The following is a 21,019-nucleotide window of genomic DNA, read 5'->3' as shown; positions in this document are numbered from 1 at the left end:
AGTTCATTAAAATGTCCAATTAAATGTGTGGAATAAAATTGAGCGGGGAAAGGAAATAAAGTCTCATATTTCACAGATTGATTACTAGGGGCAGTATTAATTCAGGTTGCCCCTTGAATACATATCTTTCCTCAGAAAAGGAAAGGCAATTATCCATGAGGAAGCAGGTTACCATGTAAGACTGGCCTTCCTGAATGTTGTCTTTGATATCCCAAAACATGCTTCTTGCCTCTGCACTATGCCAATCATTTGTTTCCAACCTTTCCTTACAATCCATAGCCTTTTTGCTTATACTTTCCTCATGTTCAATCATACAGGAGAGGGATCTTTCAACTGGTAGGCAATGCATTTCTACCACCTGAACAGAGACTTCTGATTGATGAAATATCCATTGGGACTGGAGGTAAAGCAGAAGAATGCAGTTTGTTGCAAACTCATTGGCATATAGATTGAGCATATAATAACTACTTGATACATACAGAAGTTCTGTTCTTCAAATCTCTTGGAGCTGAATAATTCACATTTGGTAAGCTTAAATTTTTATGCAAAAGAAAGTTACGAGAACTACATCATGATTCAACCTTTCAATATTTGTCAAAATCAGTATTAAAGTAAAACACTAACACCAGAATGAAGAAATAGAAATAACAAATAAACTATCTGTGTAGTTTCTAGAATAATGTGTTTGAGATATTTCTTACCTTTAATACTGTGTGGATACCTAAAAAGGTGAAGATAGCAGGGACTAATCTTCATCATGATAACAGTGTGAAAGGGGAGAACAGTGGTTGATATTTCCTATTGGGAAAAGAAAGTGAGATGAGGCATGTGGTTTTTGAGCATTTTCTTCTGGCTCTGATCTTCCAAAAATCCACCTTCTTAGTGTTCAGGTAACATTGTCCTGTATGGAACCTTATGCAGAATTTCTGCTTTACTTTATGCACTTGCATTTACAGCTTTCTCATTTTACCCAATGGTGAAATCATAGATTAGTTTGACACAAGCAAACAAGCAAACCCAAAAACCAACCCCAACAATATTGTTTGATTCTTCTGGAAATTTATTTATCACTTTAATTTTCTTTCCAGGGTCATCATGGACTTAGAATGCTTAGCAACTAACTTCTCAATTCCAAGCATACACTTGGGTAACATTTTAATCCCAATAAGATCAGACATTGTGGTTGCTTTCCTGCAACTCTTTTAAGAAGCATTTATTAGCACTAAACCTCAAATTTTGCAGGTTGTGGAAGGCAAATTCATACACAACGAATGTCCTGCAGATATTAACTTTCATTTCATTTGCCTTCCTCACTGCAAATACTTTCTGATCTAATACAGCATAAACCTACCAGGGCTCACCGTGATAGAAAAAAGTTATATTGCCAGCCTCCCTAATGATGACAATGGAAAAATCTGTCCTGTTGCTATCCTTAAATTTAACATTTTCCTTTTTTATATATATATATACAAGTTTTATTGATTTTTTAATATTTACATATACATGTATTTGTGAAGGAATATGGTGGTTGGGTAGTCAAAATAACAAATAACAAGTTTTAAATAGTTCAGGTTGCATCAATAGGGATTACCTCTCTGATTCCCTTAATTATCACATGGTCAAAATAGTCGAGTTAATACACTTCTAGTTGTAACCTAATCAATTAACAAAAGTTTCAATATATTTTCACTAATACATATCAATATCCTGTTTTTAAATTTTATCTAATTGCAATAGAATATTCTAGAATAGCCTATAATATACAAAAGAATGGTTAATTTTTGGGTAACCCACAATTCCCTATTTCAATGAAGAATAATTCTCTTGTCTACAAAACTTACATTGTTCATTACAAAACATTCTTATGTTTTACCATTAAAGTCTACTTTTCATCTAAAAAAATCATCAATTATTAGAAAGATATTTTTGTCTTAACCGTTCAACAATTATTAAAATACTATCTTTTATATATAAAATTCTAGATTCTATAATAAAGTTCAAAAGTAACAACTAATATATTCTATAAGTCATCTTAATACAGCATAAACCTACCAGGGCTCACCTTGATAGGAAAAAGTTATATTGCCAGCCTCCCTAATGATGACAGTGGAAAAAACTGTCCTGTTGCTATCCTTAAATTTAACATTTTCCTAAACAGGCTACCCTTGTGTCTGATTTGATTAACCTTCACATTTGTCCAGAGGGCAGTGTAATTTAAAGACAAGTGGTAGAGCCATATGGCTGAAGTAAAACAGATTTGGATGGCTTTACAGCTTGGATGGGAGACTGCAGGAAAAGTCCATGAATACAGTTAGGCTGGGAGAAAGTGGGAAGAAACAATGGGAAAGCTGGGGATGAGTCCTGTAAAGGTAAAGGTAAAGGTTCCCCCGCACATGCGTGCTAGTCGTTTCCGACTCTAGGGGCCGGTGCTCATCTCCGTTTCAAAGCCGAAGAGCCAGCGCTTGTCCGAGGACGTCTCCGTGGTCATGTGGCCGGCATGACTAGACGCCAAAGGCACACGGAACGCTGTTACCTTCCCACCACAGTGGTCCCTATTTTTCTACTTGCATTTTTACGTGCTTTCGAACTGCTAGGTTGGCAGAAGCTGGGACGAGTAACAGGCGCTCACTCTGTTACGCGGCACTCGGGATTCAACCCGCGAAACCGCCGACCATCTGATCGACAAGCTCAGCGTCCTAACCCACTGAGCCACCGCGTCCTGTGAAACCTCAAAAATGGCAACTCAGCACAGCTGGGGAGGGTTCTGTGGAAAAGTGCCTTAAATTCATTGGAACTGTGGTTGAGACATTCCTATTATACATAGTTTCCAAGATTTTATATTTACCCCAAACTAGCATAAGAGACATAGTACACTTAGTATACTATGGACATACCATGTTGTTGTTGTTGTTAGTTGCGAAGTCGTGTCCGACCCATTGCGACCCTATGGACAATGTTCCTCCAGGCCTTCCTGTCCTCTACCATCTTCTGGAGTCCATTTAAGCTCACGCCTACTGCTTCAGTGACTCCATCCAGCCACCTCATTCTCTGTCGTCCCCTTCTTCTATTGCCCTCAATCTTTCCCAGCATTAGGCTCTTCTCCAGTGAGTCCTTCCTTCTCATTAGATGGCCAAAGTATTTGAGTTTTAGCTTCAGGATCTGGCCTTCTAAAGAGCAGTCAGGGTTGATCTCCTCTAGGACTGACCGGTTTGATCGCCTTGCAGTCCAAGGGACTCGCAGGAGTCTTCTCCAGCACCATAGTTCAAAGGCTTCAATTCTTTGGCGCTCAGCCTTTCTTATGGTCCAGCTTTCACTGCCATACATTGCAACTGGGAAGACCATAGCCTTGACTATATGCACTTTTGTTGACAGGGTGATGTCTCTGCTTTTTAGTGTGCTGTCTAGATTTGCCATGGCTTTCCTCCCCAGGAGCAAGCGTCTTTTAATTTCTTGGCTACAGTCCCCATCTGCAGTGATCTTGGAGCCCAGGAAAATAAAATCTGTCACTACCTCCATTTCTTCCCCATCTATTTGCCAGGAATTGAGAGGGCCAGATGCCATGATCTTGGTTTTCTTAATGTTTAGTTTCAACCCACATTTTGCACTCTCCTTCTTCACTCGCAACAAGAGGCTCTTTAGTTCTTCTTCACTTTCTGCCATTAGAGTGGTATCATCTGCATATCTTAGGTTGTTGATGTTTCTTCCGGCAATCTTAATTCCAACTTTTGATTCATCTAGCCCTGCCTTTCTCAAGATGTGCTCTGCATATAAGTTAAATAGGCAAGGCGACAGTATGCAGCCTTGCCGGACTCCTTTCCCAATTTTGAACCAATCAGTGGTTCCGTGTCCAGTTCTCACTGTTGCTTCTTGGCCTACATATAGGTTTCTCAAGAGACAAATAAGATGGTCTGGTATGCCCATCTCTTTAAGAACTTGCCAGAGTTTGTTATGATCCACACAATCAAAGGCTTTAGCATAGTCAATGAAGCAGAAGTAGATGTTTTTTTGGAACTCTCTAGCTTTCTCCATGATCCAGCGTATGTTAGCAATTTGATCTCTAGTTCCTCTGCCTCTTCGAAATCCTGCCTGTACTTCTGGTAGTTCTCGATCCACATACTGCTGGAGTCTAGCTTGTAGAATTTTAAGCATAACTTTACTAGCATGAGAAATGAGTGCAATGGTGCGATAGTTTGAACATTCTTTGGCACTGCCTTTCTTTGGAATTGGAATGTAAACTGATCTTTTCCAATCCTGTGGCCACTGTTGAGTTTTCCAAATTTGCTGGCAAATTGAGTGTAGCCAGAGTTTGCTATGATCCACACAATCAAAGGCTTTAGCATAGTCAATGAAGCAGAAGTAGATGTTTTTCTGGAACTCTCTAGCTTTCTCCATGATCCAGCGTATGTTAGCAATTTGATCTCTAGTTCCTCTGCCTCTTCGAAATCCTGCCTGTACTTCTGGTAGTTCTCGATCCACATACTGCTGGAGTCTAGCTTGTAGAATTTTAAGCATAACTTTACTAGCATGAGAAATGAGTGCAATGGTGCGATAGTTTGAACATTCTTTGGCACTGCCTTTCTTTGGAATTGGAATGTAAACTGATCTTTTCCAATCCTGTGGCCACTGTTGAGTTTTCCAAATTTGCTGGCAAATTGAGTGTAGCACTTTTACTGCATCGTCTTTTAAGATTTTGAATAGCTCAGCTGGAATACTGTCACCTCCACTAGCTTTGTTGTTGCTCAGCTTTTCTAAGGCCCACTTCATTTCACATTCTAGGATGTCTGGCTCGAGGTCAGTGACCACCTCATTGTGATTATCAGGGACATTAAGCTCATTCTTGTATAGTTCTTCTGTGTAATTTTGCCACCTCTTCTTAATCTCTTCTGCCTCTGTTAGGTCCCTGCCATTTTGGTCCTTTATCATGCCCATTTTTGCATGGAACGTTCCCTTCATCTCTCCAATTTTCTTGAAAAGCTCTCTGGTCCTCCCTATTCTATTGTTTTTTTTCTATTTCTTTGCATTGTTCATTTAAGAAGGCATTCTTATCTCTTCTAGCTATTCTTTGGAATTCTGCATTTAATTGGGCATATCTTTCTTTTTCTCCCTTGCCTTTCGCTTCCCTCCTTTCCTCAGCTATTTGCAAAGCTTCCTCAGACAGCCATTTTGCTTTCTTGCATTTCTTTTTCTTTGGGATGGTTTTGGTTGCTACCTGTTGTACAATGTTGCGAACCTCTGTCCATAGTTCTTCAGGCACTCTGTCTATCAGATCTAATTCCTTAAATCTATTTGTCACCTCTACTGTATATTCAACAGGGATATGATTTAATTCATACCTGACTGGCCTAGTGCTTTTCCCTACTTTCTTCAGTTTAAGCCTAAACTTTGCAACAAGAAGCTCATGGTCTGAGCCACAGTCAGCTCCTGGTCTTGTTTTTACTGACTGTATAGAGCTTCTCCATCTTTGGCTGCAGAGCATATAGTCAATCTGATTTCTGTGTTGACCGTCTGGTGATGTCCATGTGTAAAGCCGTCTCTTGGGTTGTTGGAAAAGAGTGTTTGCTATGACCATCGTATTCTCTTGACAAAATTCTATCAGCCTGTGCCCTGCTTCATTTTGTACTCCAAGGCCAAACTTGCCTGTTATTCCAGTTATCTTTTGGCTTCCTACTTTAGCATTCCAATCTCCCATGCTGATAAGGACATCATTTTTGGGTGTTAGTTCTATAAGGTGCTGTAAGGCTTCATAGAACCGGTCAATTTCATCCTCTTCAGCACTGGTGGTTCGGGCATAGACCTGGACTACTGTGATATTGAATGGTTTGCCTTGGATTCGAACTGAGATCATTCTGTCATTTTGAGGGTTGTATCCCAGTATTGCTTTTCCTACTTTTTTATTGACTATGAAGGCTACTCCATTTCTTCTGAGGGATTCTTGCCCGCAGTAGTATACCTGATGGTCATCTGAATTAAATTCACCCATTCCTGTCCATTTTAGTTCGCTGATACCTAAGATGTCAATGTTTAGTCTTGTCATCTCTTGTTTGACCATGTCCAGCTTTCCTTGATTCATGGATCTTACATTCCAGGTTCCTATGGAGAAAGAATCTTTACAGCATCGGACTTTCCTTTCACCACCAGACATATCCACAGCTGAGCGTCCTTTCGGCTTTGGCCCAGTCGCTTCATTCTTTCTGGCGCTACTAGTACTAGCCCTCTGCTCTTCCCCAGTAGCATATTGGACGCCTTCCGACCTGAGGGGCTCATCTTCCAGCGTCATATCGTTTTGCCTTTTGGTACTGTCCATAGGGTTTTCATGGCAAGATACTGGAGTGGGTTGCCATTTCCTTCTCCAGTGGATCACGTTTTGTCAGAACTCTCTGCTATGACCTGTCCGTCTTGGGTGGCCCTGCACGGCATAGCTCATAGCTTCATTGAATTACGCAAGCCCCTTCGCCACGACAAGGCAGTAATCCATGAAGGGGATGGACATACCATAGTATACTTAAATTTCAGCAAGACATTTGACAAAGTAGACCACAACCTACTTCTTGATAAGCTAGAAAACATTACCCAGATGGATTTGTAACTGGCTGACAAACCATACTCAACAAGCCATCCTTAACGGTACTACATCTACATGTCTACATGGAGGGAAGTAAGCAGTGGAGTACCACAAGATTCCGTCTTAAGTCCAGTACTCTTCAATATCTTCATAAATGGCGTAGATGAGGGAATAGAACGGGAACTCATCAAAGTTTCAGATGTCACTAAGCTGGCAGGAATAGCGAACACCCCAGAAGACAAGCTCAGGATCCAAAAAGAACTTGACAGACTTGAACAGTGGGCCCTATCCAACAACATGAAATTCAATGTGGAGAAAAGCAAGTTTTTACACCTAGACAGTAAAAACTGAAGGTACAAGTACAAGTGAAGGTACAAGTGAAACCTGGCTCAAAAACAGTAACTGGGAGAGGGACCTTGGAGATCTCTTAAATATGAGCCAGCAATGTGCGGCAGCAGTCAAAAAAGCTAATACAATCCTTGATTATATAAACAGAGGCATAGAATAAAAATCATGTGAAGTATTAGTACCACTTTATAAATCCTTAGTAAGACCACACCTGGAATACCGAATCCAGTTTTGGTTACCACATTACAAAAAAGATGTTGAGGCTTTGGGAAAAAGTGCAAAGAAGCGTTACTAAAATGCTTAAAGGCCTGGACACAAAAACAAATGAAGAATGGTTGCAGGATTTGGGTTTGGCTAGTCTAGAGAAAAGAAGGACTAGGGGGTGGCATGATAGCAGTATTCCAGTATTCCACAAAGAGGAGGGGCTCAGCTTATTTTCCAAAGCACTGGAGGGCAGGACAAGAAACAATGGATGGAAATTGATCATGGAGAGAAGCAACCTGGAATCAAGGAGAAACTTTCTGAGAGTGAGAACAATTAATCGTAGATAGGGCTCAGAACTTGGGAGTCCTCCTAGATTCACAGCTTTCTTTAGAAGACCATATAGCAAATGTGACTAGGGGAGCCTTCGCCCAGGTTCGCCTGGTACACCAGTTGCGGCCCTATCTAGACCGGGAGGCCTTGCGCACAGTCACTCATGCACTCGTGACCTCTCGTTTGGACTACTGCAATGCTCTCTACATGGGGCTGCCCTTGAGGACCACTTGGAGGCTCCAACTGGTACAGAATGCAGCCGCGAGAGTTGTGTTGGGAGTTTCCCGATACTCCCATGTTACACCCTTGCTCCGCGAGCTGCATTGGCTCCCAGTTGTCTTCCATGTGAGATTCAAGGTGCTGGTAATGACCTACAAAGCCCTTCATGGCATGGGTCCTGAATACCTCAGGGAGCACCTGCAGCTGGCATCAACTTCCCTCCGCCCAGTGCGCTCCCACAGAGTGGGCCTCCTCAGGGTGCCACCGGTCAAAGAATGTCGACTGGTGGTCCCCAGGGGGAGGGCGTTCTCTGTGGGCGCACCGGATCTATGGAACCATCTTCTGGTTGAGCTCCGGATGGCACCCGACCTTCGCTCCTTCCGGCGCGATCTAAAGACCTACCTGTTTGAACAAGCCGGCCTGGCCTGATGGGTGATGGGTTTGGGTTTTATTGCTTTTTATGTATTTTAACTTATTGTTATAGTTTTTGGGCATCTTGTTTAATCTCTTTTAATTTTTGTATTCTTGTCTTTTAACATGTATTGCCCTGTTCACTGCCCTGAGTCCTTCGGGAGAAGGCCGGTATACAAATAAATTATTATTATTATTATTATTATTATTATTATTATTATTATTATTATTATTATTATTATTATTATTATTATTATTATTATTATTATTATTATTATTATTATTCAATGTAACAGCTTGCCATCAGAAGTTGTGGGTGTTTTATCTCTGGAGATTTTTAAGACGAGACTGGACAGTCACTTGTCTGAAATGGTATAATGTCCCTTCCAGTTCTATTCTGATTGATTGATTGACATTAATGAAATCTGCATCACTCTTTCTAGCTACTTGATAGACAGGACTTTATAGAACCACTTAAAATGAGCTAAGATACAAGGCTTAGCTTGTCCCACTAATTTGACCTGATGTTTTCATGTTGCCTCTAGAACTGTAAACATCAAATTTATTCACTGTTTTAAAAAGATTTTACTTTTCTGCAAGCTGCTAGAACAATTCTTTGAACGTTAGTGTGGGTTCACTTAAAATAAATACATGTTTTAAATAAACAATCATGCACCCTGGGTGCAATACAAGGCATAATTCTTTGCTAAGCAATGCTTTTCTCTGCCAACGTGATCATTAAAGCATAGACATTTTATTCAACCTAACACACTTTTCTGTAGCAGTCTTTCCTAAACTAGTGTTTTCTGGCTGCATGAAGATTACAGCTCCCCAAATAAAATTATTTAAGTGTCATTAAATGAACTAATGATGAAGTATAATAATCAATACTAGGCACCTTATTAATGGCCATAATGAATTCAAACACATCCACTTAATCACATAACATATTGTTTGCATTATTATTTACGCTTCATGACCCATATTTTCTTGTCATCATCATCCAGAGGATTCTGTCCTTTGAAATTCAAATGTTTTCTTAAGGCAAATTTTGGTTTTTACTGCAAAGTCAAGCTGTCCTCTTCTTTCCTAATGAGCTACTTGTGCGTTGGTGTCCCCAATCAGTGTAAATATTGTTTAAGATGAACATAGCAGTTGGCATACCATAGAGGAGAGACCACCAGCAGAGCATTAAACAAGTACAGATGTGATCGTCAAGCTGAAAATAAAGACATTCCTGAAATATAAGCGTGCAATTGCAAAGGTATCTGAGGCTCAAAAGTTGTCATGTTAGGGGGGGAAAGAGCCTCTGACAAATGGCAATTCTAAATAAATAAGTTACATTGAGAAAATGCAGAAACTCACTTCCTAAATTACTGGCATTCACTGTTGTGAATTGCAAAGAATGGCATTATTTTTAGTTCCATTAAAGTTTAACTGTTGTGCATTTGTAGACTATTTTTTGGTAAGGCCAAGTATTTCATGGCAATAATGAAAACTAAAGCCCAGCAATTTAAAAAAATAGTACAATAGATAATGTGATTATTTTTAAAGAAAAAAGAAAAAAGGCATTTTGCCATAAGGAAAGAAAATTAATCACTATACCATCCAATGACTTTCCAAAAAATGGGGCTCTCTACAATTCATAGAAGTTCCAAGTTTAAGAAAGCTACTCATGACATCATAGGAATATTCTTTTAGCACTATTTGAACTTACGACACTGCATTTGGAGTCTACACCCTCAGCTTAGATTTCAGCAATAAATGATTAATGTTCACCTGGGAACAAACTCTTGAGTGTTATTCTTTCTTATATCTCTACTTTGTTGCAAACCTGGGTATCTGAATGGCCTTCTAGTCAAGTGTAGAACTGACCCTGTATGTTCAAAGAGAAGGCCTCTGAGGAGTCCAGCTCCAAATGAAATTAAAGAAGGTAGCGCAAGTATACACGGCCTCTCTTCTGGGGCATCTTCCCTCCTCAGATTTGAAATGATTTCTCCTTGACAGTTTTCTAGAACAGTGTTTCTCAACCTTGGCTGCTTGAAGATATGTGGACTTCAACTCCCAAAATTCCCCTGCCAGCTTTGGGAATTCTAGAAGTTAAAGTCCATACATCTTTGAGCGACCAAGGTTGAGAAATACTGTTCTAGAGCACCCTAAAGATGGAATTCTTCCATAGGGCTTCCAATGGTTATTGGTATAAAATGCTGGGCTTTAGTGGAATGTTTATTCACTACGTTGGATTTAATGTAATCCAATCAGATTTATCGAACTATGTATCCTAAGGATTTAAAACGAAAATAGTGAAATGAACAGTATTTTGATCCTATATTGTGCATTCAACAAAGTTTGGATAATCAAAATAATTTTTAATTTCAAAAAGTTGCAATACTATTTTTACAGTTTAATGTTTTCTCTCTTCTTGCTTTTAAATTGCAAGTCACTTTTTTCATTTCCAAATCAGACTGTTTTTAAAATTTTGCTGTATATTTCATACTGAATAAGCGCCACATAACGTTTGGAACCAACTTCAATAAAAAAACCATTAAATAAACAATCAACAATAAAATGTATTTCTAAAGTAAGACTGTAAATAAATAAAGTTGTTTTTAAAAGGCTGTCTAGATGGATATTATTCTTCAGATTCCTAGGTGTGACTTTTCCACACAAAGTTATATGTCTTTTGAATTTCTAGGGAATTTTGTGAGTACATAAAGAAGTATATTTTGTCTTCAACCCATTCGGGTTCACTTGAAGGGCATCATCAAAAGATGTAAGCCAGTCCCAGGCATTTGCAACCAACTGAGCACCCAGGTCTTAATGGGGTCATCTTGTTAGGTACATGACACCCTATATCAAGAGAGGAGCCCATTTTAGAAAAAGAATAAACCCTTCACTAATGTCCCCTAATGAAGAACAGGTAGAAGAAATGGCCAGCATACATCCCAAATTATTGGTAACAAGACTAACTGTGACATATTTTTTTTCTACTTATATCATTCCTGCTTTCATGGCTAGAGAGATCCTGAACAGAGCTGATAAGTCGCACAGTTTCTCTACTCTGCCTCTTCAATATAAGACTGCCAAAGAGCCATTATTACTAAGCAAATATATATTAAGTGTAATTCTTACATGCATTATACTGTTCAAACAGTACGACAAATCAGATCTGAGGAAAAAAATATGTTTATGTTTATGCTATTGGTAAATAAAAAGTGTTCCTTTCATATCTTGTTGTTAAATGTTTAGAATGAATAATCTCTGGGCCAATACTTTTTTTTTCTTCTGTACTCAGGTAGATGCTGTACCTTCTAAGTCTTTCATTCACTTCTACAGGTAATCTAAATGTATTCTTAAGCTTTTGCTGATGGTAAGGAGAAGAAAACTGGCAAGGAACAATAAGGATGAGTGTGTGAGAAAAATGGCTCTGATTCTGCCAAAAAGCAATAGGCTGGCCCCTGCATGAATAGATGCACTGAATGTGGTATCTTGAAGTTAATGAACTACCTCTTCCAACATCCCTCTCCATTAGCTGTGATGAGTGAAGCAGCAGGGAATTGTAGTTCAGCAAATCTCTGGAAGGCCACACATTGTATACTCATGTTCTACAGATGATGTTTATAGAAAATTTTCCTTGATGGAATTTCTTTCCACTCTTGCATACAAAAGACTGAATTCATATACATGGAAAAGTAACAAGAGAGGTCCCTACCCAGTTCTCTCTTAGAGAGAGAGAGAGAGAGAGAGAGAGAGAGAGAGAGAGAGAGAGAGAGAGAGAGAGAGAGAGAGAGAGAGAGAGAGAGAGAGAGAGAGAGAGAGAGAGAGAGAGAGTGTTAATAGCCAGCAGAAACCAGAAGATAAGTCTTGATATTTGGGCCACAGTTTGTGCTATAGTGAAGAGATAAAATTGTTGGACTTGGAAAGAGCTCTAAATCAGAAGTGCAAAGTCCTCAGTATGATTCTGTGTGGTCAAGGTTTAACTTGCTTAAGACATTGTATACAGATTTATGGCAAATGTGTATCATCCTTTTTGCTTTTTCCCCTTTTTTAATTTTAGTTGTTTCTGCTTCTTACTGTTTCTGATTATATTCAGTTTTGGATTTTGTTTTTGCTTCTCTTTTCTCTGTTATTAATTAAATCAAAGAAAATGGATTTGGATCATGGCTATTGTGAGACAACATAAAGGATCAGATTATGTAAGCAAACATAAAGGATCAGATTCATGTAAGCAGCAGGCAGTCTTGCCAACAAGCTTTACTTGGTTCTGTTTTTTAAATATGTATTTATCTGTAGGTGCATGTATACTGTACCATCTATTTTTATTTTTTATATTTTAAGCACCTAGAAAGGAGAACAGGAGTCAAATGCAGCTCAGACACATAGACTGGTCCAAGTATATTAATTTGAGATTCAAAGCTATCCTGCCTTTCTACTCATCTGAAATTAATAAAACACATACAATTACATGATAGTATAGCTCAGACAGCAGCCCAGGGCTCAAGTTAATCAAAAGAGCACATGTTGAATGCACACAAGTTAGTTAGGGTTAATCCACTGAAGATGATCTCCCCCTGGTTCTAATTAATGCAGGTGATAGATGCAGAAGGAGAAAATAGGAAGGAAGGATAATGCTGTCCTGATGGAGAATCATACATTTAATTGAATTTGCAAGACTATTCTTGGGGGCAAATTTCCCATTTAAAACTGAGACTGAAATCTTAGGGTGCTTAATCCAGGAAACTGAAACCCAAAATGTTTGAGAAAGATAGAAATAAAATTAGTCAGTACCATTATACATGTAAACAAAGGGTGGAAATTAATAAATGGTACCCTTCTCTTGGCATAAATCTGTTGTGCCATTGCATAGAAAACTGTCCCTGAATTCTAATGCCATAATTTGGATTTTTAACATATAAAATGTAAATGCTATCATTTTCTCATCTCTTGCTGAAGATTTCAACAGAGTGTATTAAAGCCAATCCAACTGATTTGGTGGGGTCCACAATTTTATTCTCATATTCTCAATTCTAAAATTAATTGTAATTGGTGGAAATGCGGGGGATGTGGCCCAGTGCTCTTCAACATCTTCATCAACGATTTGGATGAGGGGATAGATGGGGAACTCATCAAATTTACAGACAACACCAAGCTGGCAGGAATAGCCAATACTCCAGAAGATAGGCTTAAGATACAGGAGGATCTGGACAGACTCGAACACTGGGCACTATCTAACAAAATGAAATTCAATTGTGAAAAAAGTAAGGTTCTACATTTAGGCAGGAAAAATCAAATGCACAGGTATAGTATAGGTGGTACCTTGCTCAATAGTAGCAACTGTGAGAGAGATCTCGGAGTCCTAGTGGACAATCACTTAAATATGAGCCAGCAGTGTGCTGCAGCTGCCAAAAAAGCCAACACAGTGCTAGGCTGCATTAACAAAGGGATAGAATCAAGATCACGTGAAGTACTAATACCACTTTACAATGCCTTGGTAAGGCCACACCTGGAATATTGCATCCAGTTTTGGTCACCACGATGTAAAAAAGATGTCGAGACTCTAGAAAGAGTACAGAGAAGAGCAACAAAGATGATTGGGGGACTGGAGGCTAAAACATATAGGGAACGGTTGCTGGAATTGGGTATGTGTAGTTTAATGAAGAGAAGGGTGAGGGGTGACATGATAGCAGTGTTCCAATATCTCAGGGGCTGCCACAAAGAAGAGGGAGGCAAGCTATTCTCCAAAGCACCTGAAAGCAGGACAAGAAGCAACGGATGGAAACTAGTCAAGGAGAGAAGCAACCTAGAACTAAGGAGAAACTTCCTGACAGAACAATTAACCAGTGGAACAACCTGCCTCCAGAAGTGGTGAATGCTCCAACACTGGAAGTTTTTAAGAAGAGACTGGTCAGCCACTTGTCTGAAATGGTATAGGGTTTCCTGCCTGAGCGGGGGGTTGGACTAGATGACCTCCAAGGTCCCTTCCAACTTATTATTATTATTATTATTATTATTATTATTATTATTATTATTATTATTATTATTATTATTATTATTATTATTATTATTATTATTATTATTACATCTAGATCAATGTTTCTTATCCCAACAACTGTAAGATGCACAGACTTTAATCCCCCACTAAGCATGGGAATTGAATTCTGGGAATTGAATTCTGCATATCTTAAAGATGTTGAGATTAAGAAACACTGATCTGTAGGACATCAGATGTGGGAAAAGCTGATATAGTTGACCTGGATTTATGCCCTACAGTGTTCAGAAATTTTGAAGAGCCCCAACCCTCTTTATGATGTGCAAAAATCCAACCTTATGATTTTAAAATTGTCATCATTACCCACAGCAGAAAATTTTGGGATCAACCATCACATTTCTAGATTTCTTTGGCTGAAAAACAGAATTTAGATATAACATACTGTATGGGTAGTCCTTGACTTATGACCACAATTGAGCCCAAAATTTATGTTGCTAAGTGAGAAATTTGTTAACTGAGTTTTGCCCCATTTTTGCAACCTTTCTTGCCTTTCTTTGTTAAGTGAATCATTGCAGTGGTTAAACTAGTAACACAATTGTTAAGTGAATCTGGCTTCCCCACTGACTTTGCTTGTTGGAAGGTCACAAAAGGGGATCACATGATCTCAGGGCACTGCAACCATCATAAATACAAACCAGTTATCAAGTACTCAAATGTAAATCACATGACCATGGGGATGCTGCAACAGTCATAAGTGTGAAAAATGGTCATGTTACATTTTTCAGTGCCATTATAACTTTGAATGATCACTAAACGAACTGTTCTAAGTTGAGAATGATTTGTACATAAATAGCACCTTTCTATAGTAAAGAAAAAAAACCAGACTTTCCTCCAGTTAAATACAGAAGCCGCTTGCAAAAGCACCAGTCAGGTTCCTCCACTCCCCCATTCAATCTCAGAAGTGTTCAGGACTATGACTGATATTATTATTTTTTATTATTTTTTAATTCCATTTATATCCCGCCCTTCTCCGAAGACTCAGGGCAGCTTACAAGCTTAGCAGTAGCCTTCATTCTATGTATATGCCTGCTTATTAGGGCTTTCACACAAACCCCAAGCGGCATTATTACAAAGTCAGCTTATTGCCCCAACAATCTGGATCCTCATTATGTGAAGAACAATCTGATTTCCAGGAGCCTGACCAAGAAGAGAGATTGCATAATGATCCCTCCTTTGTGACCAAGATAATTTAATGCTTGGAGCAGAACCCAGATAGATCCCTTTTTGCTAAGGCTGGTAGTTTAGAAGTACTAACAGAACTGATTCTATTATATAGCAGGGTTGAAGCTTCCTGCTGTAGGAAAGACTCAAAGGAACGGAGTCTTTCCTACAGCAGGAAGCTTCAACCCTGCTATATAATAGAATCAGTTCTGTTAGTACACAAGAGCATCTACCATTCCTTTATAGCACACAGAAGCCCTCTGCTCTGTTTATATGTACAACATCCAAGATGAATAAGATGGCTTCTGCCTAACTAGTACGGTGATGGGATCTTTAAAAATGTCATCCAACATTGCTCAAATAAAAATCCCCTGAATCAAGCCCACTTAATTTTCAACTAAATTGGGTACCTTCTACTCCATTGCTGAAAGCTTTTCTCATTCCTTTATGTTTGTATATTGGTAAAGCGGGAAAGTTTTTTTGTTCCTTGAACGGGTAACTTTTCGGCTGATAACTCCCTCTGCTTTTTTCATGTTCTTTACTTCGGGTCCTTTGTTTCAACTTTCAGAGTGTCTTATGAAAAGCTTTCAGTTTTCTCGTGCATATATGTATAGAAAGAGAAGCTGTTGAATAATTTGCCCTGTTTTTCAAGTTAGTGATATCTCCTTGCTCAAGTGGAGGTATCTGTTTCTGATTTATTAACATTTGATCCTCTGGTTTCCTGCCATTGATCAAGCCAAATACTCAGCTCAACTGATGAGTTTTATATGAAATCTGATATTCCAGGAAGAGGGAAAAGCGAGTCCCATTTTAATATTTTTCAATGCCCCAATCCATGGCACACATAAAAAAGCCAAAAATAATGGTTAAACAGTTTGAAAAAGGTGACAGAGAAAAAACACACTGACCCATAAAGTAGTTGGGCACTTGATTCCTGTATATTGTGTATAGGCATTTACACCCTCAGACCAAAACATGGCCTTACTCTTCCACTGAGTGACTGTCTGCCATTCAATCCTGAGTTAAGTTGCGGTCAAGAAGGTCACCTCTTTGGCAACATCTGCATTTGATCAGTTCACACAAAACAGAGAACCTTCCTTGTCTTCCTACCCTGAAGTAGTTTAAGAGGCCTTCCATTACAATTCTTGATTCACTGCAACTGCTGTCTCTGCCTCTGGAAGGTTTCCCACCAGCCTCCCACCCCACTCTGCCTCCACCTCTCAGGAATGGCTGAGATGAAAATCCTCTCTAAAAAAATAAAACATTGGTTGGAAGCAGGCTGCCTTGCTTTGTAGTTGCCTTCCACTTCCCTGTCCCAAAAGCTTTAAGAAACCCCACAACTTTATTAAAATGCACTGTTAATTTTCTTGCAAAGGCAACAGCTTTGTTTACTTCTACAACGTTCTGAGGTAGCTTCAATTGACAGTGGGTCCCAAAATGAGACCCCCCAGCACCTCTAGCCAGCTGTCAGGCTCGGAGCTTCACTGAATCGATATGTAATTATTTTCCCTAGCTGCCATGCCTTTCCTAGATGTCTTTTAGAATTACAATGAATTACTTTAGACAGTTGTGACAAATAAATTCTATTGATGTTATTAATATAAATTCTATATATATCATGTTATATTATGTTATGTTATGTTATGTTATGTTATGTTATGTTATGTTATGTTATGTTATGTTATGTTATGTTATGTTATGTTATGTTATGTTATGTGTTATGCTATGCTATGCTATGCTATGCTATGCTATGCTGTGCTGTGTTGTGTTGTGTTGTGTTGTGTTGTGTTGTGTTGGCAATAGTATTGATGTTATTAATAACAATTTTATTGATGGTATAATCCACCAGGAGCTATTAATGGATGAAGGCAGGTTACTTGATGGGTGCACTCAGCCCAGAGGTCTTTCAAATATGGAAACCAGCTACTGCCTAAATATGAACCATGCAGATATCATGCAGCCTCAGTGACTCCATAATTAGAATGCAGTATTGCGGGCAAATTCTGCTGACTGCCAGCAGTTCGATTCTCACTGACTCAAGGTTGACTCAATGTTCCATCCTTCTGAGGTCAGTAAAATGAGGACCCAGATTGTTGGGGGCAATATGCTGACCCTGTAAACTGCTTAGAGAGGGCTGTAAAGCACTGTGAAGCTGTATACAAGTCTAAGTGCTATTGCTATTATCTCACTTCTATTATTGCTGTCTGCTAATGACAGGCGCCTGTTACTTGTCCCAGCTTCTGCCAACCTAGCAGTTCGAACGCATGTAAAAATGCAAGTAGAAAAATAGGGACCACTACGGTGGGAAGGTAACAGCGTTCTGTGCGCCTTTGGCGTCTAGTCATGCTGGCCACATGACCACAGAGACGTCCTCGGACAAGCGCTGGCTCTTCGGCTTTGAAACGGAGATGAGCACCGGCCCCTAGAGTTGGAAACGACTAGCACGCATGTGCGGGGGAACCTTTACCTTTACCTTAATGACAGGCTAATTTGTTGTTTGGAGTTTTGTTCAACTCAGCTCTTCAATGTAAGAGCAATAGATGACAAAGTCAGATGCAGAGACATCTGCAGGGAGACTCAAAAACACCAAAATAGCCTCCTCACCCAGATGAACAAACTTCTGGCCATATAGGTATGGGGGCTGTCTTGACATTTTTGACACATACTACTTGCAGGGATCCCCATTAGAAACAAAGGGCTGAAGCCAGAGTTTCTGTCACACCAACAACACACTGATAATTACTTTTCTCATTGAAATATGAACATCTCTCATGCCATTATAAGACAAGAATGGAAGAAAGACACACAAACCTAGGGTTGAATCCTAAAATTTGCAGCACGCAGGACTTTATCACTTAACGAAAGCTTTTCTATAAACTGCAGAAAAGTCTCTTATCAGATCTGCAATCCTGAATCTTTGGCAGCAGTCCATCTACTCATGTATTACTCATGACATTCAGTTATCCTCTTTTTCCTCTTTCAACAACCATTTACAAAACTGCCTTTAAAAAGAATTCGCCTAAATCTGCATGCATTTTTATGCATACTTGTTCCAATATGCAAATTTTTGTATACACATTCCTTGGAGGGGATTTTATACTTTCCTCTGCACATTTTAATGTGAACTGAGCAGTAATAATTTTCTGGGAAAGGGATCAGGGAATCACCGTGCACAACTTAATAAAAATGTCGTGCCAGATGCTATAAAAAGGCAAACTCCATCCTTGGGATTTTTAGGAAGGAAATTGCATGTACAACAAATAACTACAATAAAACAATATCTTTATCTTTCTGTACATGTATGGTGAAACTACATTTGGAAAATTTTGTTCAATTCTGGTCACTGCATCTTGAACTCACATTAAAATGATAGAAAAGGTGCGGGGGGGGGGGAAAGGCAAAGTGATAATTCTGATCACTGATTACATCTCCTGAATAAGCAGTATGTCTTAAATACTAGTTGCTGAGAAGAGACAATAGGAAGAAGCTATCATGCTCCAGTTCAGGTTTGTGAACTTTTCAAGTGCATTTAGTTAACCAATTTTTTATAAAGAAATTCACTTTTCTCTTAAAAGAAGCATTTTGTGCATAGTTTTTTTTAATTGCAAACTACACCACAAAATATTGAAAGTAAGGAATTCAGCAGGTAAGCACATTCCAGCAAAGGTTCAGGTTTATGAAATAGGAAAACTCCTCTACACACCACAACTAACAGCTACATTAGTCTACTGGGATGTCAATCAGGACATTTATAAAATGAATCCAGAAATTGGAACCTGCATAATTTTGATTTTGTACATCACTCATTCATATGGCTCAGACTATCCCCTCCACTCCCCAAGCCATCTTGTGTGCATTAACAAAATGCTTCCTCCTGAAGTCAACCTCTTGTTCTTGTATGTATGATTGCATTAAGATTATTTGGGAACAATGTTCTTCCACTGCAGACAGGCATTTTGTACCTGATTAAATTACCCAGTAAATAATATTTATTGATATTTGACTGAAGATATTAAAGCTAAAGTATCAAGTGGAATAAAATGCTCTGGTCAGTAAAGTTGATAAAACAAGGAAAATAAATAATATCTTTTTTTAAAGCATCAAGAATGGAGTTTAAATAATATAAAAATTATTCTACATTCTATATTTCTACATTTTTCAAATACACAGCAATAAGTTATTTGAATTTTATGCAATTAAATTGAGAAAAGGTAACACAGTATAATGAACAATGATCTTTGTTTAAATTTATAAAGCAAGCTAAAGCCCCCAATAAAGGATAAAAATGGTAGAATTATATTAAACAAAAATAAAATAAGCAGCAGATTAAAAATCTGGAAACTCCTAAGCACTTAAAACTCTCTAGAAGCATTGTAAAAAAAAATCATCTGGCATTGAATTGCAATATAAATACCAAGAGTTTTTCTGCAGAGGACATTGTGCAAAGGAAGTGTTGCACTCAAGAGCAACATCTCTCTTGAAACCAGTCAATGCCTTACATTACTTAGATAAATTTACATGGAGAAAACCTCAAATAATCATCTCTGGGTCTGAGCAGATAGCATGGAAGTTCTCTTGAAAAGAACTTCAAAATAAAAATGTTAAAATAAACCTTTTGAATCAGATCTAGAAGCAGAGTAATAATCAGAGCCAATGGAAAGCATAGTATGATTCTGCTCTCCCATTTAACAGTCTAGTTGCTCTACAGTACTTCAGATTGATTACAGTTTCCAGAATGTTTTCAGATTTGCCTTGGTTGGAGGCATGAATCCAATGTCACTGACTTTTCAGCACCCCATGACCATCTCACCAGCAGTAGAGTGTAGATAAAAAATTTAACAATTTACTCTGGCCTTATCCCTCAGCCTGCTCATTGTCTATCGGATTGCTAATCTCAGATCATTTCCTTCTGCTGTTCTGGTAAGAAGTTGCTAACTAGGTGCTAGACTTTGCATGTCCCTCTAATGTATTTCCTGTAAATAGATCTGCTTTCTGTTATAATTATGAAGTCTGCTTCATTGATCCGTCCTTGTGTTAAATTATGTCAAGAAAGTTCACAAGCAATGCTTCAACCTCCAACAGTCTTCATATGCAACATAAAGCAATAATTTCAAATGAAATGTTGCCAGAACCATTTCAAGGCTATTTATGGCCTGATTGAATAAATAGCTGAAAATGATAAAAAGGTTGATGGGTTCTTTGTTAGCCTGCAGATGAACTTTTGAATTAGATGCCAGCACTAAAAAGACCCTTCCTTGCTCTTTTGACAATTCTCTATTTCAGGAATAACCTATTTAAGAGAAAGATTAACATCTTGTGTGATTTCTTCATTGATCTTTGCAGACCTGCAGTGGTGTTTCTGATGTAGCTAAAACATCACTTTTCTAATTAAACAAGGGGAGTTTTCCATGTATCATAATGGTATTAATCTTTTACATTGATAGTCACTCAGTATGTGAACAATGATTTCCAGAAACATAGGTTCTAGTTAATAACAATAAAATTGCATTATAATCACACTTTTTAAACATTAAACTTTCAAGTGCTCTGAATATGTAACACTGGATAAAGTTCCTATAATACTCAATACCTGGGAACATACGTATGCTGTATTTTAGATCATTAATTCAGCCCTGCTCCCTCTGCCAAATTTTAAGTAGTCTTAGAGGAACCAGGTAAAGCTTTCAGCTGTTGAGGAAGCATCGCCACTGAACCTTTAGACTGAATAATAGTGA

Source organism: Vipera berus (genome assembly GCF_964194415.1).
Source record: "Vipera berus genome assembly, chromosome: 1".
Classification (NCBI taxonomy): domain Eukaryota; kingdom Metazoa; phylum Chordata; class Lepidosauria; order Squamata; family Viperidae; genus Vipera; species Vipera berus.
This window is presented reverse-complemented; position numbering follows the sequence as displayed.